General features: G+C 37.7%; 1 pseudogene; it reads left to right on the top strand.

Annotated features, from left to right (window-relative positions):
• Nucleotides 1-16,954: 16,954 nt before the first annotated feature.
• On the top strand, nucleotides 16,955-17,682 carry LOC149148867 (CMP-sialic acid transporter 3 pseudogene; annotated as a pseudogene).
• Nucleotides 17,683-25,723: the final 8,041 nt, after the last annotated feature.

Here is a 25,723-nt window from a genome sequence, read left to right as displayed (position 1 = left end):
AGGAGGGCCATGCATTAAATATTTGCCTCCATTATCTTTAAAAAATGAAAATCTTGTGAGGAAAACAATTTATAATAAAGATGTTTTTTTGAAGAAAAAAAGGATCTCTTCATAATGTATATTTGAATGTGTCATTTACATATTGGCATTTCTCCTTTATGTGGGAACATTTTTTATTCTAGAGGTGTGAGGCATATGGCTAAACACAAACTCCTTTGTTTAGATTACAAAGAGTAACACTTGAGAAAAAAAGTGATTTAGTGATTTGACCCTACTACAACAACGTCAAATTTGAATAGAGGGAGAATAGAGGCATCAAAAGGCATTACATTCTCTATCGAATTAGAAAGTCATTCCATGGCCTCCCTTGAGTCTAGGGAGTCATGTGGAATTGGCAGAGTGATGACCCTTATGGAAAATGAATACAAATCAAGTTTCATATTGGGATGGAGTTTCTTATTAGTGTCAAGAGGTATTAATAGGATTGTGGGAGAGATAATCTCTTCCACTAAAGACAACATATGCTCACCATACAAATCAACATCCAAAGGAGAAGGCACCACCCAAGGATTAGATGACTGATAGGATCCACTACTGAAGGAAGAGATCATGTGCATGGGAGCCCCAAAAGTAGAAGGAATGTCGGGTGGGAGTATAGGAAAGACACAAATGAGTGATGAGATTTTAAATAGACCCATGTCGACATTTTCATAGGTTGGAGGGTTCTAGCATTGTATTGTCTATATAGTGGTGTACTTGGTCATTGTTATAGAGTAATCAAGTTGATCAATTGTGATGATCTTGCCTTCATGGGGAACGTGAAGATACAAAAAACCAATAACATGACAACAGATATAGCATAGAACTAACTACAACCAAGGAGAAAATCATAATCCAATTGGGTGTTAACAACTTCTATATTGATAGTAACTGTCTTTCCCCAGAGCTCGATGGAAAATGCTAGAAGAACACCTTGAGGCACGAAGGTATGTCCATCAAAGGATTGAAGCATGGTACTTGACTTAATGAGTTTTGGAGAACTGAGGGATTTCCAGCATGATGATTCAGTGTTACAAGTGGAAAATACCTTATCCACAAGAGTGCAATGTACATCTCACATAAACACGTGCATCGACATTAGAAAAGTGACCTAATGGGATAATTTGAAATGATGGGTATCGACGTCAACTGTTATCAAATTTGACTCTGAGGGGTCAACCCCTCTAATAGAAGTCAAGAAGGATCTACATTGCATAGGAAATCCCTGCAACATCTCCAAGGAAAACATGACATAGGGAACATGGGGTAAGTCTTGAACAATATTGTAGTGTCGAGTAGCCCTTGCATTGGGGTTATGTGTTGATTTGTAGAGAACACCCTTAGGTGGGAAAAAAATTAGCTCCAAAGACTTAGCTAGCATGAAAGGTCCATTGATCATAGTGGAGATGACTAGATCCTCAACAACAGAAGTTGACCCATGAGTGCCATAAGATTTGGCTCTTGTAGACAAGTTAACTTGTTCTCCGAGAAATATTTTTCCTCCCATTCCCTCGTGATTTGAATGGAAAATGGTATCCACCCATGATATTTACCGATGGTATTGAATTTTGTAACTCAATAAGGAATTGGGAATATTATCAGTAACATGCCTCGCCTTACAAAAGAATAAATTAGTCCACAACAACATAGCATTTAATACAAATTTATCTTCTTTTCTTATGAGGCATTCACTATGTAGTTTCTATTTAATATTTGGGTAGATGTGTAAGTTTTATCTCCTCTTTCTCTCAACATTCATGGTTCATGGATATTAGCCTCCAAGATCTGGATAAGTGGTATCAAAGCAAGTTATGACTCCATGACAATTAAGGTTTTATAAGGGTCTAGGGTGGATCCATGATTCATTCTCTCTAAGTCTTGAATATCTCTAGCAATCATCTTAGAGGTTGAGACAACCCATACATCTAAATGAATGGTAAATTTCATATATATTTCTGACAACAATGATGGCTTTCAACAACCATGATCAAATCAGAGAAGCCCATATTAGAGACTCTAGAACGTGATTGAATGAACAAGATCAAGATGAAGATCGCAAGGGCATACTGGAAATACTGGCCTACAGTCTCGTGCTCCATGTTGTTGGTTTTCATTTTCTTGGGCCATATGACCTTGCAATTCTTCTTCCTTGGATATCTATCAATAAATAGCTAGGTGGCCTTGAATGGCAGTGGATCATGTAGTATCAAAAATACTGGCAAGTTTGTAATGTGGCTTGATTTCTACCAGCACATTGGAAATCAGGATTTCGTACTTTGATTTGGAACTGAATGGGATGGTATGCCACAAATATGTACCTACTACCACTGCAAAATGCCAACATTGTCATTAATGGTGTCGATGAAGGTTTCTTCATTCTAGCTAAGGATTTCGATGTTGCTTTCCAATTAAAGAATGATGTGTCAATGGAAGCCCAACTAATTATGGGCATGATTGACCAATTTATGAAGGATAAGAGCCTTTTTCTCGTCTTTGAAGCCCTAAGAACCCTCCTACAGATCATAAATTATTTTGATATTTTCATCTTGATTGTTGGTGATGTAACTTGGAGTTTGCAATGCAAAGAATTGGCATTGAATGTGAAGACCATGGGGCCATTGGGCTCAGCTCAGCTAAGGGATTTCTATATGGCCTAGATGTATTTGTAAACCTAAAGCTGAGAGCCTAGGGACTTAACCACATGCTCATGGAATCCATGTTGTGCAGGAAGCTGCTATTGACGTCACATTTTAGCAGCATTACAAAGAGAATGGTGGTGTGCAGGGATTTCAGGTACGCATTCAATCCCAGGATTAAAACCTTTCATATGCGTTAGTAAGAATTATCTAGAACATGCACATTAAAGTTGACAATATACCTTCGTCCTACAGATGAACCACATTAGATGGTTCGAATTGTTGACCAAAAACTAATGATGTGATTAATAAGAAAGACATTTACAATAATAATATGGATCACAATAGTTTAGAGTCAATAACCTATTTGAGGTCAATGAGATTTCCCAGGTTATGAAGCATTCATTTTGGAATCTTCTGAATAGGAGAAATATGTTGTAGCTTATTATGGGAACTTGCATTTTGGCATAACAACAACTGTCAGGAAACAAATGTTGGAGAATCTAATTCCAACCATAACTATCCATCCAAGTGTCCTAGTTCAGTTTTTGTGAATTAGTCTTGTTTAATTTAATGTCACTCAAGTGATTTAATGATGATGTCCCTAATGTAATCTTCTTTAACTGATTAGTAATATTGAAGAAAACAATCCTTTATTCAACAATTTTTAAAGGAAGAGTAAATTTGTTGACCAAAGGAAGGTTACGAATACCATTGTGAATAGCGTTGCACTGTGTAGCCTCCAAGTCACAGTCACCATGACATAGCTCGAAGTTTACCTCCAAGACGAGTCATTAGCTCAACTTCATTCATGCACGGGCTCTACAAGAAAGGTCGACATTCCATGTCCATGGTATATGTTTATTCAAAGGTGTCATAAGTCACCCTCTAGGAATTTAAGAAGGTGATCATTTTTTGAAACCTCCCTGTTACACAGTGATCACTTTTTTTTTTTTTTTCTTAGTATGAAAAAAAGCACAATTTATATTATTATCACAGTGGAATTTACAAAAATAGTAGTTGTTCCAACAAAACAATTACCAAATTGTCATAGGAAGTAGCAACATGTTGTAAATGCAGGTACCACCTACCCTCAATAAGGATATAACATAGTGGTCTATTCATTGAACAAACTATGTATAGGGGATTGTAAAATATGAACTGAAAGCAAAATTAACAAGATTACAGCCCACAGTGCTACATTATATTCCTGTTGAAAAAAAAAAGCACAATCTATGAAGGAGAAAAAATTCCCCATTGCAGAGGACACTGTTTTATGCCTAGTGGCCAGGGAGCCGATTATCCATCAACAGGGTCAAGAACAAAAACCAGTATTGCCCAATAGAAGTCTATATCCCTGGAAGAAGAAGGTCATCCATGACATAGACGTTGTTCTCCCAGAAGATGTCCATATGCCATTTACCAAGTTCTTGAGACAAACCTTTTTTGATAATCTGTTAGCTTGCTGGTTTTGAGATCTTCTTATGTGTTAGATTGAGTATCCATTTTGAAGTTCCCAGTAGATCTCAATTCTCTTCATCCATTCTATTAAAAGAGGGTTGTTAATGGAAGCCTTTCCTAATACATGATTGATTATGATCTTGGAATCTCCATGTACATGTAAGATGGGGATGTTTAAGAAATTACTGAACCATAATAGACCCCAAAGTGCCATTGCTTCCGCTTTGTTGTTGGTTTCATTTCCTCAACTCTAGTAGAGATTGTAGTTTAGTTGTTCATTAATGGATATCCAAACCCCACAAGCACATACGTCTTTTTGTGAAGCACCATCAAAAAAACCCATTGGATACTATAGCAATGAGTTTTTGTGCCCACAGGGATTACTACTTGGTTGTTTGGGCTGGGGAAGAAAGACGTTGTATTTTGAAGTAATTTTGTGAAAGACTTGCTGAAACTCCTTTTTCTTGTTTTGGAACAAGAAGTTGTTCCTCCATTTCAAAATTGTCCATAAACATATTAAGGGTATGGGTCTCCAGGAGGACTTCTGTTCACTCCACCATTCCAGTGAGTCCTTAATGGACGGATTTATTATAAAACAGAAACCAAAAAAATTAGATAAATTTTTCCATACCTAAGTGTTGAGCTTGCATTACAAGAAGATATGTTTGTTGTTTTCAGCTTTAGCTTTGCAAATATAGAAAATACCCGACCCTTTCCACTGTCTCTTCTGCAGATTTTCCTAGATGAGGCTTTTGTTATGAAAAACTAGCCAAGAGAAAATTATGATTTTGCTTGGAATTCCTATTTTCCAGAAAGCTGTGGGGAATTGTCGACCTGATTGAGGTGTTGATATTCTGGAAAAGGATAAATATGTATCAGCTACACTTATACTATCAATCCTCATCTTACCTTTCCATGTGAGATAATCCTTGGGCTCTGTGCAGAAAATACCAATATTTTTTATGTTTTCCAAGATCTTGTTCCATTGTAGGGCCGCTTGGCCATATAGGCCCATACTGTGTGCTTCTTTCCAGATCGGTAAAGGGCCTTGCCAACCCATAATAGCTTGGCTCCATATGAAGATTCCTACACCATGTAAAGTATTTTTTATTTCCTCAGGTATATAACATTCCTCCCCAGCTCCAAGGATTGGATCTACTGCGATTAAAATATTGTTCCTGTTCTGAAATCTTCATGTGAGGTGTTGTAATAAAAAAATAATTCATTTTCTGGAAACTTTTCCAAACTGCTGAGCCTTGTTTGATGCCAATGGTACGTTTCCTATACCAGAAATCAAAGTCTTTATTGCCCATGTACTTTTTTTTATGGTATTTCTCTAGGTAGCTTTCCTAAATAATCCCCTCCATATTGATTTCAACAATAAATCTCCTCCAAATTTTTGTAGATCGATAATCCTCCATCCTCCCAATTCTTTTGGGAGAGTAATCTTGGCCAGTTTGGAAAGATGAAATTTCTTTCTTTCATGACAGCCTCTCCAAATGAAATTTGTTGTGAGGCGATTTAGTTCCTTAATAATGCTTGTTGGTGTGTGAAAAAGGTGAGCCCAATATACAGTTAGTTGTGCTAAGACTGCTTGGGCAAGAGTAGCTCTCCCCCCATCGACAGACATTTGCACTCCCATCCCAATATCCTTTTATAATATCGATCAATGATCCATTGCCAATCCACTCTATTATAAGAAGCAGGCTTTAGGTGGAATCCGAGATACTTCATTCCCTCCTGGATAGGAGCAACTTTGATATTAAATAATCCTACAATGTAGTCAATGGTTTCCCTATCGCATTTCCCATGATAGATTACATATTTTCTTTCATTAATTTGTAATCCTGTAGCCATTGTAAATTTCTTCAGGATATTATAAAGACATAGCCAAGTGAATTGACAGAGCATACCTAGAATCAAAATGTCATCAACAAATAGACTATGTGATATGCTGTTCTTTTTGCTTATCATCGTAGACTGAAAATGTCCCTCCATAACTGCTTTTTTGATGTGCAAGCTTAGGCAGTCCATTGCCAGGTTGAATAGTAGTGGGGATAATGAGCATCCTTGCCTTGGTCTGTTAGAAAATTATATATTATGGAGCAATGGAACACATAAAATATTTCAGAAATATAAACACAGAAAATGCACAAAACAAGAGAGACACAGATATACGTGGTTCACCCAGTTTGGGCTACGTCCACCCCGAACAGCCAGTCCTTCCTTTCTATTATCCAGCAAAATAAAGAGACACAACCTACAGCAAATCCGCTGTAATATCCTCTGTTTTCTCTCACAGTCTCACCTCTCTGTTTCTCGCTCACAGAATACACATCTATCACATATCCTCAAATACAATGCCCTCATATAAAGAGAGGGGTTGCCTTCTAGGGCAAAAAACCCTAAACTAAACATAAGTTCTACCGTCAGATCATCCGCCTAATGAACGGCCCAGATTGACTAGAAATTACTATACTTTTACAAGGAAATTTTACAGCTGTTTTTAGCTTCGGGGGCGCTGCCCCCGAAACCCCCCGCCGGCAGCGATTATTTTACGGGCGGCGTTGCCGCCCCATTTTGAACTGGGGTCCAATATGCCGGTACTATAGAAGATAATCAGGCTCCACACCCAACAATCTCCCACTTGGAGACTGATTGTAGCAACTCCACCGCTGCTCCATTTGCTGGACAATGACTCCTCTTTGGACCTGGCTGTTTCTCATCTTCATCATCATCCTTGAAGACCAACTGAAACTGAGCATATTCTCAGTTTCTCCCTAGTTACAACTTTTGTTAGCATATCTGCAGGGTTCTGGCTAGTGTGTATCTTTTCCAGCTTCAACTCTCCATCTTCCAACACTGATCGTATGAAATGGTACTTGAGCTGTATGTGTTTTGTCCTGGAATGAAATGTTGAGTTCTTTGCAAGATGAATGGCACTTTGACTATCACTGTATAACGTGCCCATATCATGCTCCTTACCCAATTCACCCATAAACCTTTGTAACCAAATCATTTCTTTACTAGCCTCTGTAGCAGCAACATACTCTGCTTCTGTTGTTGAAAGTGCAACAACACTTTGGATTTTTGAAACCCAACTAACAGCTGTTCCTCCGACAGTAAATACATATCCTGTAGTGCTCCTCCTATTATCTCTGTCACCTGCCATATCTGCATCAACATATCCTTGTAGGGATATGTTTGAACCACCAAAGCATAATGCCTGATTTGTGGTACCTCTCAAATATCTGAGAATCCATTTCACTGCCATCCAATGTTCCTTTCCTGGATTGTTCATGTACCTGCTTACAACTCCCACTGCATGTGCAATATCAGGCCTTGTGCAGACCATTGCATACATTAAACTTCCAACTGCTGATGCATATGGAACTTTAGACATATAATCCATGTCTTCTTGGGTCTTTGGGCACATTTCTTTGCTAAGTTTGAAATGGCTAGCAAAAGGTGTACTAACTGGTTTTGCATTTTGCATGTTAAATCTTTTCAACACCTTTTGTATGTACTCATTCTGAGACAATGTTAATTTTCTATTTTTCCTGTCTCTAGTTATTCTCATACCAAGGATTTGTTTTGCAGCACCCAAATCCTTCATTGCAAATGAATTTGCCAATTTTCTTTTGAGCACATTTATTTCCTGCATTTTAGATCCTGCAACAAGCATGTCATCTACATACAATAACAATATAATATAGCTGCCATCATTTTGCTTTTTCAGACAAACACAATGATCAGAGTGACATCTAGTATAACCTTGTTCAGACATAAACTTGTCAAATTTTAGATACCACTGCCTTGGAGCCTGTTTTAAACCATACAAGCTCTTCTTCAACCTGCACACAAGTTTCTCCTTCCCTTTCACCTCATATCCTTGTGGCTGCTGCATATATATCTCTTCCTCCAAATCCCCATGGAGAAAGGCTGTCTTTACATCTAACTGCTCAAGATGCAAATCTTCAGCTGCTACAAGACTTAAAATAGTTCTGATTGAAGTCATTTTAACAACAGGAGAAAATATTTCATCAAAATCAATACCTTTCTTCTATGCAAACCCCTTCACCACAAGTCTAGCTTTATACCTCTGTTTTCCTCCATCTTCTTCCTTCAGCCTGTAAACCCATTTATTCTTCAATGGAGTTTTTCCTACAGGCAACCTGACTAAATCCCAAGTCTGATTATGCATTAAGGAGTCCATATCTTCTTCCATGGCTACCTCCCACTTCTTCCTGCTTTCAACCTGCATTGCTTCTTCATAACATTCGGGTTCACCGGAATCAGTCAACAATAAATAATATAATGAAGGAGAGTATCGTTCAGGGGGTCTACCTATCCTGGTAGATCTTCTAACACCACTTTCAGGTGTTTGGGGTGTCTGTTGCTGTTGTGGTGGTTGCTGTTGTTGTGGTTGGTTATTATTATTATTTTCAGGCACCTTTACTTTTTCAGTGATTTCATCAAGAACTGCGTATTCCTTGTTTTCCTTTTCCTGTTTCTTTTCCTGCAACTGATTCTTATACAAGACCTTTTCATTGAATATTACATCTCTGCTCCTAATGATTTTGTGATTTTCGTAATCATATAAGCGATAACCAAAATCATTAACACCATATCCAATAAAGGTACATTTCTTTGACTTTGCCTCAAGCTTTGTTCTATTTTCTTTATCAATATGGACAAAGGCCTCACAACCAAAAGGCTTTAAAATAGAGTAGTTTACCTTTTTACCTGTCCATGCTTCCTCTGGAACACCACCATCCAAGGAACTTGAAGGCCCTCTATTTATTAGATAAACAACAGTATCTACAGCATCTGCCCAAAACTGTAAAGGCAATCCTGCATGCAATCTCATGCACCTTGCACACTCCATGATTGTTCTGTTCATCCTTTCTGATACACCATTTTCTTGTGGTGTTCTTGGAACTGTCTTCTCTCTGCGAATTCCATGCTCTGAACAGTACCTATCAAACTCTTTGCTGCAATATTCACCTCCATTGTCTGATCTAAGACACTTCAATTTCTTTCCTGTCTCAATCTCAACCAAAGCTTTCCATTTCTTGAAAGTATCAAATACATCAGATTTATTCTTAATACAATAAATCCAAGTTTTTCTAGTTGCATCATCAATAAAAGTAACATAATAACGAGAGCCACCGAGAGATGATACCTGAGCAGGTCCCCATACGTCTGTATGCACAAGCTCTAATTTTTCGTTCTTCTTTTCTTTCCCAACTCTGAGAAATCTGACTCTCTTCTGTTTTCCATAAATGCAGTTCTCACAGAAGTCCAAATCAACATTCTTCAAACCCGGCAACAAATTCCTTGAGTGAAGAATCTTCATCCCCTTTTCACTCATGTGTCCGAGCCTATGATGCCATAATGCTGCATCTGCTCCTCTGGAAGTTAAAGCATTAACAGAGTTAGAAATACCATTGCATAAATACAATGTACCAACCTTTTCGCCTTTTGCTATTACCAGGACTCCTTTGGTGACCTTCCAAGTTTTATCTGTGAAAGTTGTCACACAACCTTCACCGCCTAACTGCCCTATTGAAATCAGATTTTTCTTTAGATCTGGAACATGCCTTACCTCCTTTAATAGCCATTGGTTTCCATTCTGCTGTTTTACAAGAACCTTACCCATTCCAACGATTTTACAAGGTTTATCATCACCCAAACGAACTTGTCCAAAATCTCATTGAACATAGTCATGAAAGTATTTCTTATCAGGTGTGGCATGGAATGAAGCCCCTGAATCTACCACCCAGGAATCAGTAATATTTTCAAAAGAAAGAATCAAAGCATCTTGTAACACCTCACCTGTCACATTTGCTTCATGATTGTTTTCTTGCTGTGCATCTCCTTCTTTTCCCTTCTGAGATCTACAGTCTTTCTTTAGGTGTCCTTTCTTTCCACATTTCCAGCACACTATCCCCGATCTGGACTTGGACCTGCCTTTCCTTGATTTACTGCGATATCCTGAGCTCTTTCCTCTTTCCATTTTTCTTCCTCTAGAATCTGCACTCAAAGCATTTCCCGATGTCTCACCGGAGCTTTTCCGTCGCATTTCCTCGCTAAGGATAGTACCGACAACATCATCAAACTTTAAAGTACTAGATCCAGAAACGGAGTTACTAATGGCCATTACCAAACCATTCCAACTTTCTGGTAATGAGCACAAGAATAACAGAGCTCTAACTTCATCATCAAAGTTTACCCCTACAGAACTTAACTGGCTTGTAACTGTATTAAAATCATTTAAATGGTTTGCAACAGATCCACCTTCCGACATATTCATATTAAATAACCGTTTCATAAGAAATACCTTGTTTGAGGCCGAGGGTTTTTCATATAGTTTCGACAACGTCTGCATCAAACCCTCTGTCGTGGTTTCCTTCGAAATGTTGAAGGCGACTGACGCAGCAAGGCACAACCGTATTGTTCCGAGTGCCTTTCTATCGAGAAGGTTCCATTCTTCGTCTTTCATACCCGTCGGCATCTTTGTTTTTCCGCCCAATGGTAGGTATAGATCTTTCTGATACAGATAATCTTCCATCTGCATCTTCCACAGCGAGAAGTTTTGGCCGTTAAATTTCTCGACCCTAAACTTACCATCTTCCGCCATTGCTCCCCCTCGAACCAGGAACCCTTCTTTCCTGTGAGTTTATCAGCCAAATAGACCTTCGGCTCTGATACCAGTTGTTAGAAAATTATATATTACGGAGCAATGGAACACATAAAATATTGCAGAAATATAAACACAGAAAACGCACAAAACAAGAGAGACACAGATATACGTGGTTCACCCAGTTTGGGCTACGTCCACCCCGAACAACCAGTCCTTCCTTTCTATTATCCAGCAAAATGAAGAGACACAACCTACAGCAAATCCGCTGTAATATCCTCTGTTTTCTCTCACAGTCTCACCTCTCTATTTCTCGCTCACAGAATACACATCTATCACACAACCTCAAATACAATGCCCTCATATAAAGAGAGGGGTTGCCTTCTAGGGCAAAAAACCCTAAACTAAACATAAGTTCTACCGTCAGATCATCCGCCTAATGAACGGCCCAGATTGACTAGAAATTACTATACTTTTACAAGGCAATTTTACAGCTGTTTTTAGCTTCGGGGGCGCTGCCCCCGAAACCCCCCGCCAGGGGGGGGCTCCCAAAAGTCGCTGCCGCCCCCCCCCCTGGACCCCCAAGGCAGCGATTATTTTACAGGCGGCGTTACCGCCCCATTTTGAACTGGGGTCCAATATGCCGGTACTATAGAATATAATCAGGCTCCACACCCAACATGGTCCTCTAGCAGCTCGAAAGAAATTAGTTGGGTGTCCATTAGTGAGGATGGAAAAATTTACCATGTCTACACATGCCATTATCCAATTTGAACATCTGGGACTGAGACCAATTTTGGTAAGAACACAACTTAGAAAGCCCCAATCCAAGAAATCATATGCCTTCTTTAGATCAATTTGAAAGATGGCCGCATCTAAATTTTTTTATGGATCGAATGCAGACTTTCTTGAGTATTTGCAACAACATCATGTATAAGCCTATCTTTTAGGAATCCATGTTGTTCCTATGAGATGAAGCATGAAAGAGTATTCTATATTTTGCCAGCAATAATCTTAGAGATGATTTTGTAGATGGAATTTCATAGGGAGAGGTCTAAAATCTGAGAAAGAGTTAGCATTTTTTTTTGGAATAAGGGCAATGTAAGTTGATGAGATGTATTAGTGAATTCTACCCGTAGTTCTGGATTCATTGACCATACTCAGAAGGCCCTTCTTTACCGGTTCAAAAAAATGAAGGAAGAATTCAATTGTCCATCCATCAAGCCTGGACATTTATCCATTTTGGATGACTTCATCACTTACAGAAGTTCTTCTTTGGAAACATGTTTGTAAAGTTCTTCATTCTGCTCATCTTTGAACATTGTGGGATAAGGTTTTATTCCCCATATAATATCTTCTGCCATTATATTTTCATTTCTACTTAATGTTCCCTGGAAATACCATACAACCACATTACTTATATCCTCATGAGATTGATGTGTTTCCCTATCCTTGTCCCTAATTTCCTAGGTTGTATTTATGTTGCAGCAATGGTTTGCAAAATGATAAAAGAATTTTGTATTGAGATCATCCTCGCTGATCCAGATTGCCTTGCTTTTTAATCTCCATATGGCTTCTTCAATAGACAATATATATATTTTTCTAATTTCAAGTTCCTATATACAAAAGCAGACCTTCAAGGGAAGGCATTGAGAGAATCTTCAAGAAAATCCCATCCAATTCCTTCTAAATGTATTCTAGGTCTTTCATATTTGCTTTTTAATTCCATATTTTCCAGGGCTTTACTGCCTCCCGAAGGGATTCTAATTTATCATGGAGATTCTTAGAGGGAGAGGACTTTGGGAAAAGTGAATGTCCTTTCTAGGTTTCCTGTACAAGGTCATTAAATTATGGGTCTTTCGGCCAAGTTTTGTTAAATTTAAAAGGGAAGCCCTTAAATATAGAAATGTTGTTCCATTGCAGAGTAATGGGTCTGTGGTCAGATGTGAAGTTTCTAATGATTTCGGTATATAAAATTCCCAGTTGTTCAATCAACTTTTCATGGACTAAGAAATGATCCAGCCTCTTTGCCAGATATGTAGTTCTAGATTTGCCATTATCCTAGGTGGGAGCAATTTTGGCAGGGTAGATGTCTACAAAATTGTATGTAAGTAGGGCGTCTTAGAGAGGACCAGCCAGAGGATCTATCTTCCTGCCACAACCCCATACTTCATCACTACTTAGAGTGTAGTTTAAATCTCTTGCAATGATCAAGGACACTAGTTCCATCATTACAGAAGAGAGGACCCGATTCCAGAAAGCAAAATGGTCCTTATAAGGAGAATATACTTTGAGAATATGGATTTTTTTAGGTATTCCACGAAATCTGGTTTCCAGCAGAATGCTTGCAAAACATCAGAATGCCTTAACTGCAACCTAGGATGGATCCCATAAGGCCACCGATCCTCCCGAGAGGCCAATTGAGTCAGTTACAGATATGTGCCAGCTAGGAAACATTTTCCAAAAATATGTAACAACTTCAAAACTTCTGTGCATCATTTCCTGAATGAGGATGTTGTATGGATGTAAGAAATGGAACAAATCTTTGAGAGCTATATATTTGGGTTCAACTCCCAGCCCCTTGATATTTATGGATATGATGCGAGTCATGGAAAAGGTTCGACGAGTTGTCATTCTCTAAGAGTCCTAGGGGAGGAGAGATTCGTAATAGGTACATTAATGAGAAAGTGGTCCATTTGATGGGGGGAAGTCCAGGTCACTTCCTATCAAGTTCATAGTGGATGCCATAAGAGAGTTAATATGTCAGAGAAGCTCACTTGAATATGAAAACCAAGAGCAAGAAAACTTGTTTTCAGCAACACATGTTAGTAAAGTAGTCGAAGAGACAGAGGTAGAGGCAAAGAAGGAAGACCACAAAGAGAAAATAAAGATAGAGACAAAAGCAGAGAAGGAAGCACAATAGTAGAAATCTCTCATTGTAAAGCGGAAGGAACATAACCAATGTGGTTCTACAAATGTTTTTACATTTACCATTGGTTTTCAATATGCAGGTAAACAAGATGACTATGAAGAAGAGTTAAACAAAAACTTAAATCTTTTAAAAAGGGAATTTTAAAAGAAACAAATATTTGTTTCAAAGGTCTATTAAAAAGGGGGACATTTATGAAAAAGGGAAAAAATATGTTTGAGTGGTGGAGCGTTTGAATGGTTTATTTGAATAATAAAAGTGAATTTATTTGATATTTGTGATTTTTTTTTAATTAAGTGAAGGAAAATTTATTTGGGATTTTTGAGCCACCATTACTATATGCTCCCACTGTAAGCAATAACTATAACTATTATTTTTAGAGTTAGAAGTTGAGTAGTAGAGAAGCCAATTTCTATGGTTAAAGTTTGATGGAAATAACCAAGAGGCTAAGAAAGTTGAAGCAACAACAGGAGATGTTTGAATTTTTTTATTGATGATGAGAAGCAACATCCAGAATGAATGAAGAGAAGACAACCAAGGAGGCTTGGGATACCCTTAAGATGAGTTTTCATGTAAGGGGGAGTAATCCATTTGAAGATGAAGAATTTGGTGAATCCCACTATGCTCAGCCACAAGTGGATGATGAGTGAAGACTTTCCAAAAGAAGCAGAGAAAGAGCACATAAATGCTCATTCCAATAACAAAGCTTGTTGATGACGATTTGGTGACTCCAACAACAAAACTTGCTTGATGGTGAATCCAACAATGGAGCTTGTTAATTACAATGAAATCTCCATTGGAGCAGTAAATACTATGGTGAATCCAACAATTAATATTGTTGATGTAAAGTTTGATGAAGACTTGTTACCTAAATATGAATGGTTGTGGATGATGCAACAGAAAAATCATATTAACATGATGTTATTCGGTCAGAGAAGCTCACTTGAATATGTAAACCAAGAGCAAGGCAACCTGTTTTCAACAACACATGTTAGTAAAGTAGTCAAAGGGATAGAGGCAAAGGCAAAGAAGGAAGACCACAAAGAGAAAACAAATATAGAGACAAAAGTAGAGAAGGAAACACAATAGTAGAAATATCTCATTGTCAAGTGGAAGGAACATAATCAATGTGGCTCTACAAATGTTTTTACATTTACCATTGATTGTCAATGTGCGGGTAAACAAGATGATTATGAAGAAGAGTTAAAAAAAAAAATCTTTTAAAAAGGGAATTTTAAAAGAAACGGATATTTGTTTCAAAGGTCTATTAAAAAGGGGGACGTTTATGAAAAAGGGAAAAAATATGTTTGAGTGGTGGAGTGTTTGAATGGTTTATTTGAATAAAAAAAGTGAATTTATTTGATATTTGTGATTTTTTTAAATTAAGTGAAGGAAAATTTATTTGGGATTTTTGAGCCACCATTACTATATGCTCTCATTGTAAGCAATAACTATAATTAATTTTAAGAGTCAGAAGTTGTGTAGCAAAGAAGCCAATTGCTATGGTTAAAGTTTGATGGAAATAACCAAGAGGCTAAGAAAGTTGAAGCAACAACAAGAGATATTTGAATTTTTTATTGATGATGATAAGCAACAGTGAGAATGAATGAAGAAGAGACAACCAAGGAGGCTTGGGATACCCTTAATATTATTTTTCATATAAGGGGGAGTAATCCATTTGAAGATGAATAATTTGTGAATCCCACTATGCTCAGCCACAAGTGGATGATGACTAAATAATTTCCAAAAGAAGAGAAAGAGCACGTAAATTCTCATTCCAATAACAGAGCTCGCTAATGACGATTTGGTGAATCCAACAAAGGAGCTTGCTAATGACAATGAAATTTCCATTGGAGTAGTAAATACTACGTTGAATCCAACAATTAATATTGTTGATGTAAATTCTGATGAAGACTTGTTACCTAAAGATGAATGGTTGTGGATGATGCAACAGAAACATCATATTAACATGATTTTATTCGGTCAGAGAAGCTCACTTGAATATGAAAACCAAGAGAAAAACAACTTGTTTTTTGCAACACATGTTAGTAAAGTAGTCAAAGAGACAGATGTAGAGACAAAGAAGGAAGACCACAAAGAGAAAACAAAGATAGAGACAAAAGAAGAGAAGGAAGCACAATAGTAGAAATATCTCATTGTAAAGCAGAAGGAACATAACCAATGTGGTTCTACAAATGTTTTTACATTTACCATTGATTGTCAATGTGCGGGTAAACAAGATGAATATGAAGAAGAGTTAACTTTCCTTGAAGCATGGCTTGCAACACCATGTCTAAATGATGTCTGCATAGAAGTTGCAGAAAGAATGTTGAGGACAACATACATGATGAACACATCAATGAAATTTTCAAGGATTAGAGTTTTGAAGAAATAAAATTTTATTCTCCTCTTATGTTGCAGCGAATTGATGATCAAAAGTGCACTACAGAAGATAATATGTGGCAACAACCCACATATAAGTCATTTTTTGCAGAAGTTCGGGACATGTTTAGACAACTTGAAATGATAGAAGACCTACACTAGCAAATGAAGAAACTAAGGTTTAAAGAAACAACAAGAAGAAAAAGCTAAAACAATTTAGAGGCTATAGGACCTAGAAGAAGAGAAGAAGAAAGTAAATGTAGTTAGTCAATTTTTTAAATTGTAAGCCTTGCTAAGATATAGACCAACAAACATCTTAATTAAATTTTTATGTGGTTGTAATTAAGGGGGAGTGTTGGAGAATCTAATTCCAACCACCTACTGGGTGTCAAAACCATCCATCCATGTGTCCTAGTCTAGTTTCAGTTAGTCCTGTTTAGTTCAGTCACATTGTAATCATTTAATGTTGATTTCCCTAATGTAATCTTATTTAACCGATTCATAATTTGAGAATAATCAAGCCTCTTCTCAACAATTTTAATTTTCTCTCAACAACTCCTTTTTGCTCTATGCACCACGGATATTCTAGAATCTGGGTATGGTGAATGATGCCTCACTCTACTCTGCAATCATGATAGATGCAGTCATTATGTTCAGTGCTCTTGTCTCAATGTTCATGGTCGACTAGGTTGGGAGGAGATTCCTCTTGTGGAACTCGCCTGATTCTCTTCCATATCATTATGAGGATTTTTCTCGAAATGAAATTCGGTAAAGAGGAGAATATTATGATTAGATATGGCATTGGAATCATGCTCTTGATCTTTATTTTCACTGTGTCAGTCTCAGGGTCCACTCTCAAGCAATATGAAGAATGGGGTGATAGAATGCAATGTTTTCCACTCCACATTAGGTTTTTCCCAAACTTATCACCTTATTCTGAGGGCATATGATCAGCATCATAGCAAGATATTTTCCAAGTCGCGCTCTTTGAATATTATTTTGGTTGCAAGTGATTGCATTCTAGTCAACCTTCAACCAATTTTGGTTTACATGTCTAAAGTTGATGGCAAGTTCAATTTTAATCATTTAAGTGTTAATTTCCTCATAGAGGCAACATAATTTCTATTTTCCATTATCATGCTTCTGTGCCAGGCCTAAGGATGAAAGGTCAGAGAGAAATCTATCCTCTCACCATCCGAAATATTGCAGTTACCTCGTTCAAATTACATTCTTACTGTTCCAACATTATTGTATATTATTAATATTATATGAAGTCCGTCATGCAACTTCATTCCAATCCATCGTTAGTAATTAAGTTTGCATTGCTGTTAAAATTCATCGTGTGCCAAGAGTTCTTAATAATGTCGAGGGAAGCACTGCCTCTTTGGTTGAAGAGGATCACTATGAATCAAATTCGTCCGTTGCTATAGGATACCACTAGGTTAGGTCTTTCAGTTGCAACTAATGCATATCTATGTACATTACTTTTTTTTATTATGTCATCTTTGGCCTTGGTTTATAATGAATATGTTGTAAAGAGCCAATCAAGAAAGATGAAGGATATCTCCAACAAGGAAACAAGGGTTTCCTGAAGCTTTGGGGAGTGTAAGAGGCACAGGGATTTCATCAGACTCGATCAAGGATAATCTCACTATAGTATCAATATTTTATCTCTTCTTCCTTAAGGCCTTCCCATGGAGGTTTATTTATAATTCTCTAAATTAGTTTTTTCAGTTTGGAAACAATTGGACCATGGGAAATAAGAGGCAAGTAATAGGTAAAAGCCGTGAACTCCATCTGAAATTAAGGAAATTTACTTATTTTTCAAGTGTTTTAACATATGTACGTGGGTTGGGTATATTCCGACCCGCGTGTACACGCTTTTATCATAGGGATAGCATATAGGGAATACAACACTATTTTTTAAATTTTGGACCAAGTCTGGAAGGAAGGGTTGCCCTAGGCCATAATTAGAGCATCAGATCTACCAAGAGTGGTAAATGGTGCTATAACAGTATCTACCTTCAAAACTTGTTTTTATATGAAAATGGGAATTCTATGTAGGAGGTACATGGTGCTTCTAGGATAGACTCAAAAGTGGTTACTAACATTGCATAGTTATCTAAATCATTCTCTTTAAATTGGCTAGCTGGCAGTGACATTTGGCATCCTTCAAGCATCATGCCTCATGCATCAAGCAAGCTAGGCAAGACATGTTGGAGCTTTGTATTTTTCCTTTCTAGCTATGCATTTATCAAATAGGGATGCCCATGGTGATAGGGTTATTTTTGTTGACTATATTAAAGCATACTTATGGCTATGAAAAAATACCCCTATCAATGCAAATGTAATGTCATGGTAGTATTATCAAATAACAACAATGGGAATAAAAAATGTGAAACTTGAGTACTTGGAGGAAGGTTATACAACATCTCATTGGATAGTGAGAATTTACAAATATAGTCTTGAGATAAGCCACCATATTTATACTCTACATTGGCATACCGACAAGTGCACTATCTCGAAGTCCATTTTCTAGGCCATGCAATGTCAGTATTAGATTTGGCCCACAAGAATTACAGAGTATCTCTATCCTTGGAACTTCTTTCATCATGGTTATGCATCACCCACAAACTCACGGTTATGAGTAAACTGCTCAAAACCATTTCTGTTGAAGTCCATTTCCAAGTCGTACATTGTTAGTGTCATAATTGGCCCGCAAGAATTATAGGGTAACTCTATCCACAAACCTTCATTCATCATGCTTATGGGTCATCCACAAACCCACAATTATGGGTCAACCACACAAAACCCTTGTCTTCAACAACGCTTGGTTTTGGATCATCCACAAACCCACAGTTATGGGTCAACCACACAAAACCCTTCTCTTCATTAGCTCATATTCAACAAAATATTCTAAGAAGGGAACTTGATGCAATGATGACCACTACTTCCTAATGGGGGAGGATTGATCTGAATGGAAGGTGGTATCCACGCATGGTATTTACCCATGGTATTGAATCATGTAACTAGTTAAGGCACCAGTAATACTATAAGTAACATGCCTCACCTTGTAAAAAGACAAAATGGTCTACAACAATATAATTATAAATGATTTCTCCATTTGATACAAATTTTATCTTCTTTTCTTATGTTGTGAGGCATTTATTTGTGTAGTTTATGTTCAATGTGTAGGTAGATCTGTATATTTTCTCTCCTTTCTCTCAACATTCATGATTCCTAGATCTTATCCTCTAATACCTAAATCACCCTAAGCAGAGGTGGAGGAGGTTGTGAAAACATTAGTTGAGTTTGACCAGGGAATAAATGTGTCAAAATAACCAAATAATAAGTGGAAGTTGGTTACACAAGCAGATGATGAATCTCATCCATTCACAAGAAATCATGAGTTAAGTGACCCCCACAATAAATATTGGAAGGGAATTTAACCTTTTGGCATCACTCATTTGTGCCTCCACCCTAATTAGGTTGGGATTTTTTAGTATCTTGAGTAGGTTTAGAAGTGTTTTTCTACTTGTTTTCCTTCTTTTTCCCACTAGGTGTTGAGGATTCTTAGGCTGCATGGACTACACCATATGAATCTTAGTGTTTTTCTCAGAAGACTAGGCTTATTAATAAATGGGCACAATTTTGGGGGCTTGTGAAGTGGTGACCGATTGCCCCAATTGAGCAGAAAATTAGTTCACAACATCAAAAGATACAAAACCAACTACACCATATAACTTGGTCCTAGTTTAGGCTTATGTGGGTCAATTTAATGATGAGGAGCATTAGGGCTAATGTCATGTAAAGTTCCTAACTAAGAATAAATCAAGTCAAGATGTCGGGCACGTAAAATGGCTTGTTCCTTAATATTTTCCTTGGCCATAGTGACATTATTGGCTATAGGTAGTAGCAAGTATCTAGTAAACCAAATTTTGAGAAACTAGTCAGCAATATTGGTCCTAATCTATCACTTCTTATGCCTCCACTCATTAATCTGGTAAGAAATATGGGTAGGGGTTTCCTACTTAAAGGTAGATTAGGGATCAATTCCAACCACTTGTCATGAAGGTAATTAAAATTTGTCCAATAATGTTAGCACTAAGGAAGTGTAGTCACTATATGATGCCTTATCCAACTCAATATACCATTTTGTGGCATCTCCAGTTAGGGTTCCTTAGAAGAGATTCAACCTCACAAAATCATCCACCAAGGAATTAGAAGAAAATCATAGATAATAAGTGGTAATTTGTGTAGTCACGTGCTCTCCCAAGTTTCCTTCAAACTTGAGAATTTCATATAGTAATTTGGCGAGCACTAGAGATGACACATGATCATGGTATATGGGGTTGTTAGTTGGCTTTTCAAAGTCTAGAAAATCAAGAGATGCTAAGAATGGAAGCTAATTTTGGTTAAATGGATTTGAAGGTACAGAAGGACACCCAGATGAACCTTGTAGTCTCCCCATAGAAAAGTTTCCAAAAGATGAGGGTTGAACATAATTAAAGTATTAAGGCCTTCGACTAACCATCATAATGAAAGGATGATTTCCGTCAAGGGATTTCCCCTAAAGATAAAGGAACTATGTAAAGCATGACTACTAATGGGATTTTACCTAGCACTAAATGGAATACCTCCTAGTGCAAAAATATCATCGTAAATTACAAAAATCATGGGCATAGTGGTGCTAACAGGAATATTAACCCCAAGAAAATTAACCCATCTGAAGTTTTAAAAACCTTGATATAACTAGATTCCTCCAAACACATAAGTACACCAAGGATTAAAGGTTCCCTAAAAATAGGATTTCCCCTAGATGGACCAGGGATAGACATAGACCCCCACAAAAATTTTGCTGAAGACAAATGACCCATACTAGAGATAGAGACTAAAGGGATAAATGCACTAGGTGGAAACACCCAACTCTCGTAGATTGGTACATATTTCCCCCATTCCAAACACAAATCTAGGTGGAAGGATAGAAAAACAAACTCAAAAAACTTGTTGGGATTGCAGTAGAAATTGGTGGAATGTACTGTAAGGATAGAGACGTAGTCAAAATTGAGGTAATGGGCCCTATCACATAGGTCAGTGGTAAAGGTGACATGGAAAAAGACACTTAGTTGTACATGCATGGGGTTGAGAGGGTTAGTTAAAGGTGGGTTAAAGTGTGCCAACAAAAATTCATCTATAACCTCAATAATGACCAAGAATTCTCCCCTAGAACCAAGCTTATCCCCCCCAACTTGAGGTCGATCTAAGGCTTCCAATACTGAAGTTATCCTACATCTTCTAGGTGGTGGACCTTCCTCTTAATGAGAAAAGTTTAAAAGTATTCGAGAACAATGGACAATTTGGTTAGCCATTGTAAATATGTTTTTATTAGTTAATCAATTTATTTTAGACACCCTATGACCAACTAGACTTGGACCAAACATCATGCATTATAAACCCCCTAAAAGATGCAATAATCAAGCTAATTAAAATAGGTACCTCCTGAAATTTGAGATGCTTGAGGAGGTGAAGCCTGTAAGGACCTTGGACTAACAAAGGACTAGAGAAGTAGTTACCCCGACCTCATTATATCAACCTTAATCAATACAAGAGACCTCGATGGGGCTGAGTGTCACCCTCCAAGAACATTAATATGGAGATTGAAATCTACCTTAGGTACTATGGGGACATCCCACCCACAATCACCTAGGTAAGAGCCCTAGAATATAGGCCACGAAGGTTACTACTTCACAATCAAATGAACAAGGGGATACATGTGATTAGAACCATACATGTAGGTAGGGAAATGTTGATGGTGTTGGACACACCAACATTCAAGGGGATCTCACCGATAAGAATTCCCAACTAGACCTCAGACTATTTGGAGTAGGAGTCCAAAACGTGGGTGGTAATGTAGTGGATTGACTACAGTAGCATGCATAGGTAATCATGATAACTTTGGTCAGAAGCAAATGTGTGACCTTGCAATGAGTCAATTGAGATGCATGGGGGTTCTAACACACAAAGGGGAAAAGGAAGTGTGCCCATTAGAAGCCTTTAATAGTACACACCTTGAAAGGAACACATGAGTGAAATGACATGACAAGATGGAAGCGTAATAGTCCACAAACCAAAGTGACGGGTTAATCCAACAACACTCGTTGAACATGATTCATACAATTGCATAAAAATTAGTTCATAAGAAAATGTGTTAGTTAAACAACATACATCGCTAAAGCAACCAGAATAGTCCAACTACAATAACAACATATGCATGAAAGCATGTTGGCTTCATTATTATTACTATTAGTGAGGGTTTTATTGATACATACACCATTGAAATCCACTAACCTCAATAGTGGAACATTACAGTCATGGACACCTACTTTTCTGAATAAGTAGACTCACTCTACATTGTGGAGAAGCCAACGCCCGTCACAATGCTCCCAAGCCTTCTCTAAGCCTAAGCCTAGCCAAAAGCTTGGCTCCCAAAAGCATCTTCTATGAGTTATGAGGTTCTATTTATAACAAAGAGGGGTGACACTTGACATTCCCCCTTTGACTCCTTGACTACCCTCATGACTCTTTAACTTCTTTACAAATAACTTATTACATTACATAGTGATTGTTCACATTCCAATAATGACACTTGGAATTTCACTTGCAACATATTTACAAATAGTATACATTTTCCACATATACCAATGTGAGACAAATTAGGCTAGAGTCACCCTAACAAGACAAAACACTATGAATAAGAAATTTGGGGAAAGACCAACTTGACAACATCCTCTTGATGATCCTCAGTGATGAACTGATACCAAGCTTGGTATTGTACTATGGTGTCCCCAAATTGCTTGGTGATGTCTTTCTAAAAAATGACCCTTGCCTCCATAGCTTCTGGGTATATGGTCTTTGAACCTTTGTCTAACTCATCCTGAAGCATGCACAACATGGTCTTGAGTACAACAAGACCACTAATGTAATTCTGCATGTTTTCTGTGTTTATCTCCAAGTCATCATTGGTGGCTTCTTTCCTTAGCTGCTCCTTGTACCTGTCAACCTCTATCCAAACTTGGTTCTTGTCAATAGCTTTGGTGAGAAAACTGATTGACAGGATCTTATGTGTTATCACCATGACATCCAAACTCTTATATAATCATGCATAGGAAGCCTATATGCTATTAACGAATAGGATGAGCTTCTCATAGTTGATCTATTCTATGTTGAGCACTGCTTGTGGCTTCATCATCTTGGCTAAGTGAAGAGGGGCTCCCTTGTACCTCATGGTCCATTCATGCACATGGGAGATAACATCATGTATGTCCTTTAGAGTATTGACAATATTTATTCTCCGTTGTTGAAAACCATATAGATGGACAACTAATGAAAATAACCATATAGGGGACACTCATGGCATGCAAATGTTAGCTTGAAACACGTGACAACCATCAGGATTGCAATCCAAATCTGTGCATAAATCTAGAGTAGGTGGGGTGAAAGGAGATGGTGACAATTCAACAAGTGGGTTCACAACTTCTTCCACCTCGTCCTATGGAGCTAGAGCTATTTGATGAGAAGGGGACGGAGGCTCACTTGGGACAAAACCCTTGTTCACCTCAAATTTATAAGCTCTAACACCAAGCTATGCTGGGAGGGGTTCAAAAGATTATAACTCATGTGGATTCTTTGATATCTGAACAAGATATTGAGATCTTTCAGTCAAAAATTTCCAACCAACTTCATCTTCCGAAAATTCAAAACAGTAATGACAAAAACAATCACAAAAGCGTGCAATAGATTTGTCAGGTGCTTTTCGTAATTCCAAAATTTTATGGTTAAGTGCTTTACAATCATATTGAAATAAATCATGACGTAACTCTATGATCATGTGGTTGAAATAGTGTATAGAGGTTGCATGCAATGTGAGACACCATTGCTTAACATGCTCTTCGAACATGTATTGAACAACCCACAGGAAATGTCATCTGAGGGGACTTCATTCCTATCACAGAAACCCAAAAAGGAAACTACGTGAATTAATAAGGATTCTTCACTTTCACCATCGCATTTAAGTTCTGACAAGTCATCTATGAAATCCTCCAACGCTTCGAAATTATGAGCATGAGGAAAACATGTTGGAGTGGATATTGTGATGTAAGTCATGAATGATGTGCAATGATTCAAAATAGACTTTAAGGGCTCAACTTGTCATCAGGCCGTCCTTCTAGTGTTAGAAATGTTGATGGTGTTGGACCCACCAAAATTAAAGGGAATCTCCCTAGTAAGAATTCCCAACTAGACCTTAGAATGTTTGGAGTAGGAGTCCTAGTAGTGGGTGGTAATATAGTGCCTTTATCGCGGTAGTGCATAAAGGTAAGTATGATGACTTTGGTCGGAAGCAAGTGTGTGACCTTGCAGCAAATCAAGTGAGATGCATGGGGGTTTTAACACACATAAGGGAATATGATGTGTGCCCCTTAGAATCTTGTAATAATATGCAGCTTGAAAGGAACACACGAGTGGAATGACAGCACAAGCTGGAAGAGGAATAGCCCACAAATCAAAGTGACGGGTTAATCCAACAACATTCATTCAGCACGATTCATACAATTGCATACAAATTAGTTCATAACAAAATGTGTAAGTTAAACAACATACATTTCTAAAGAAACCAGAATAGTCCATCTATAATAAAAACATATGCATGAAAGCATGATGGCTGAGTTATTATTATTATAAGTGAGAGTTCCATCCATACATACACCATTGACAACCACTAGACCCAATAGTGGAACAATACAATCATGTACACCTACTTGTCCAAAGAATTATACTCACTCTATGTTGTGGAGAAGCCAAGGCTCGTCACAATATTTCCCAAGCCTTCTCTAAGCCTAAGCCTAGCCAAAATCTTGGCTCCCAAAAGCTTCTTCTATGAGTTATGAGGTTCTATTTATAACGAAGGTTGGGGTGACTCTTGAGGTTCCCCCTTTGACTCTTTGACTACCCTCATAACTCTTCAAATTCTTTACAAATAACTCATTACATTAGATAGTGACTATTCACATTCCACTAATGACACTTGGAATTTCATTTACAACCATTTAAAAATAATATGCATTTTCCACATATACCCATGCGAGACAAAATAGGCTAGAGTCATCCTAATAAGATAAAACACCATGACTCGGAATTTTGGGTAAATACCAACTAGAAAGCATCCTCTTGATGATCCTTGGTGATGAATTAATACTAAGCTCAGTACTATGCTATGGTGTCCCCAAACTACTTGGTGATGTCTTTCTAGAAACAGACTCTTGCCTCCATAGCTTCTAGGTATATGGTCTTGGAACCCTTGTTCAACTCATCCTAAGGAAGGCACAATGTGGTCTTGAGTACAGAAGTACCACCAATGTACTTCTATGTGTTTTTTTTGTTTAGCTCCAAGTCATCATTGGTGGCCTTTCACATAAAATTTTCCATGCACCTTTCAAATTCTAGCCAGACTTTGTTCTTCTCAATCGCTTTGGTGAGAGAATCGAGTGACGAGATCCTATGTGTTGTCAACATGACATCCAAACTCTTATACGACCGTGCACAGGAACCCTGTATGCTACTGATGAATGGGGTGAG

The sequence above is a fragment of the Pinus tabuliformis genome, chromosome 9, assembly GCF_031772625.1.
Source record: "Pinus tabuliformis cultivar Carrire ecotype Pingquan chromosome 9, CPIR1, whole genome shotgun sequence".
NCBI classification, from domain to species: Eukaryota; Viridiplantae; Streptophyta; class Pinopsida; order Pinales; family Pinaceae; genus Pinus; species Pinus tabuliformis.
The sequence above is the reverse complement of the archived record's forward strand: the minus strand, read 5'-3'. Positions and strand labels throughout refer to the sequence as shown.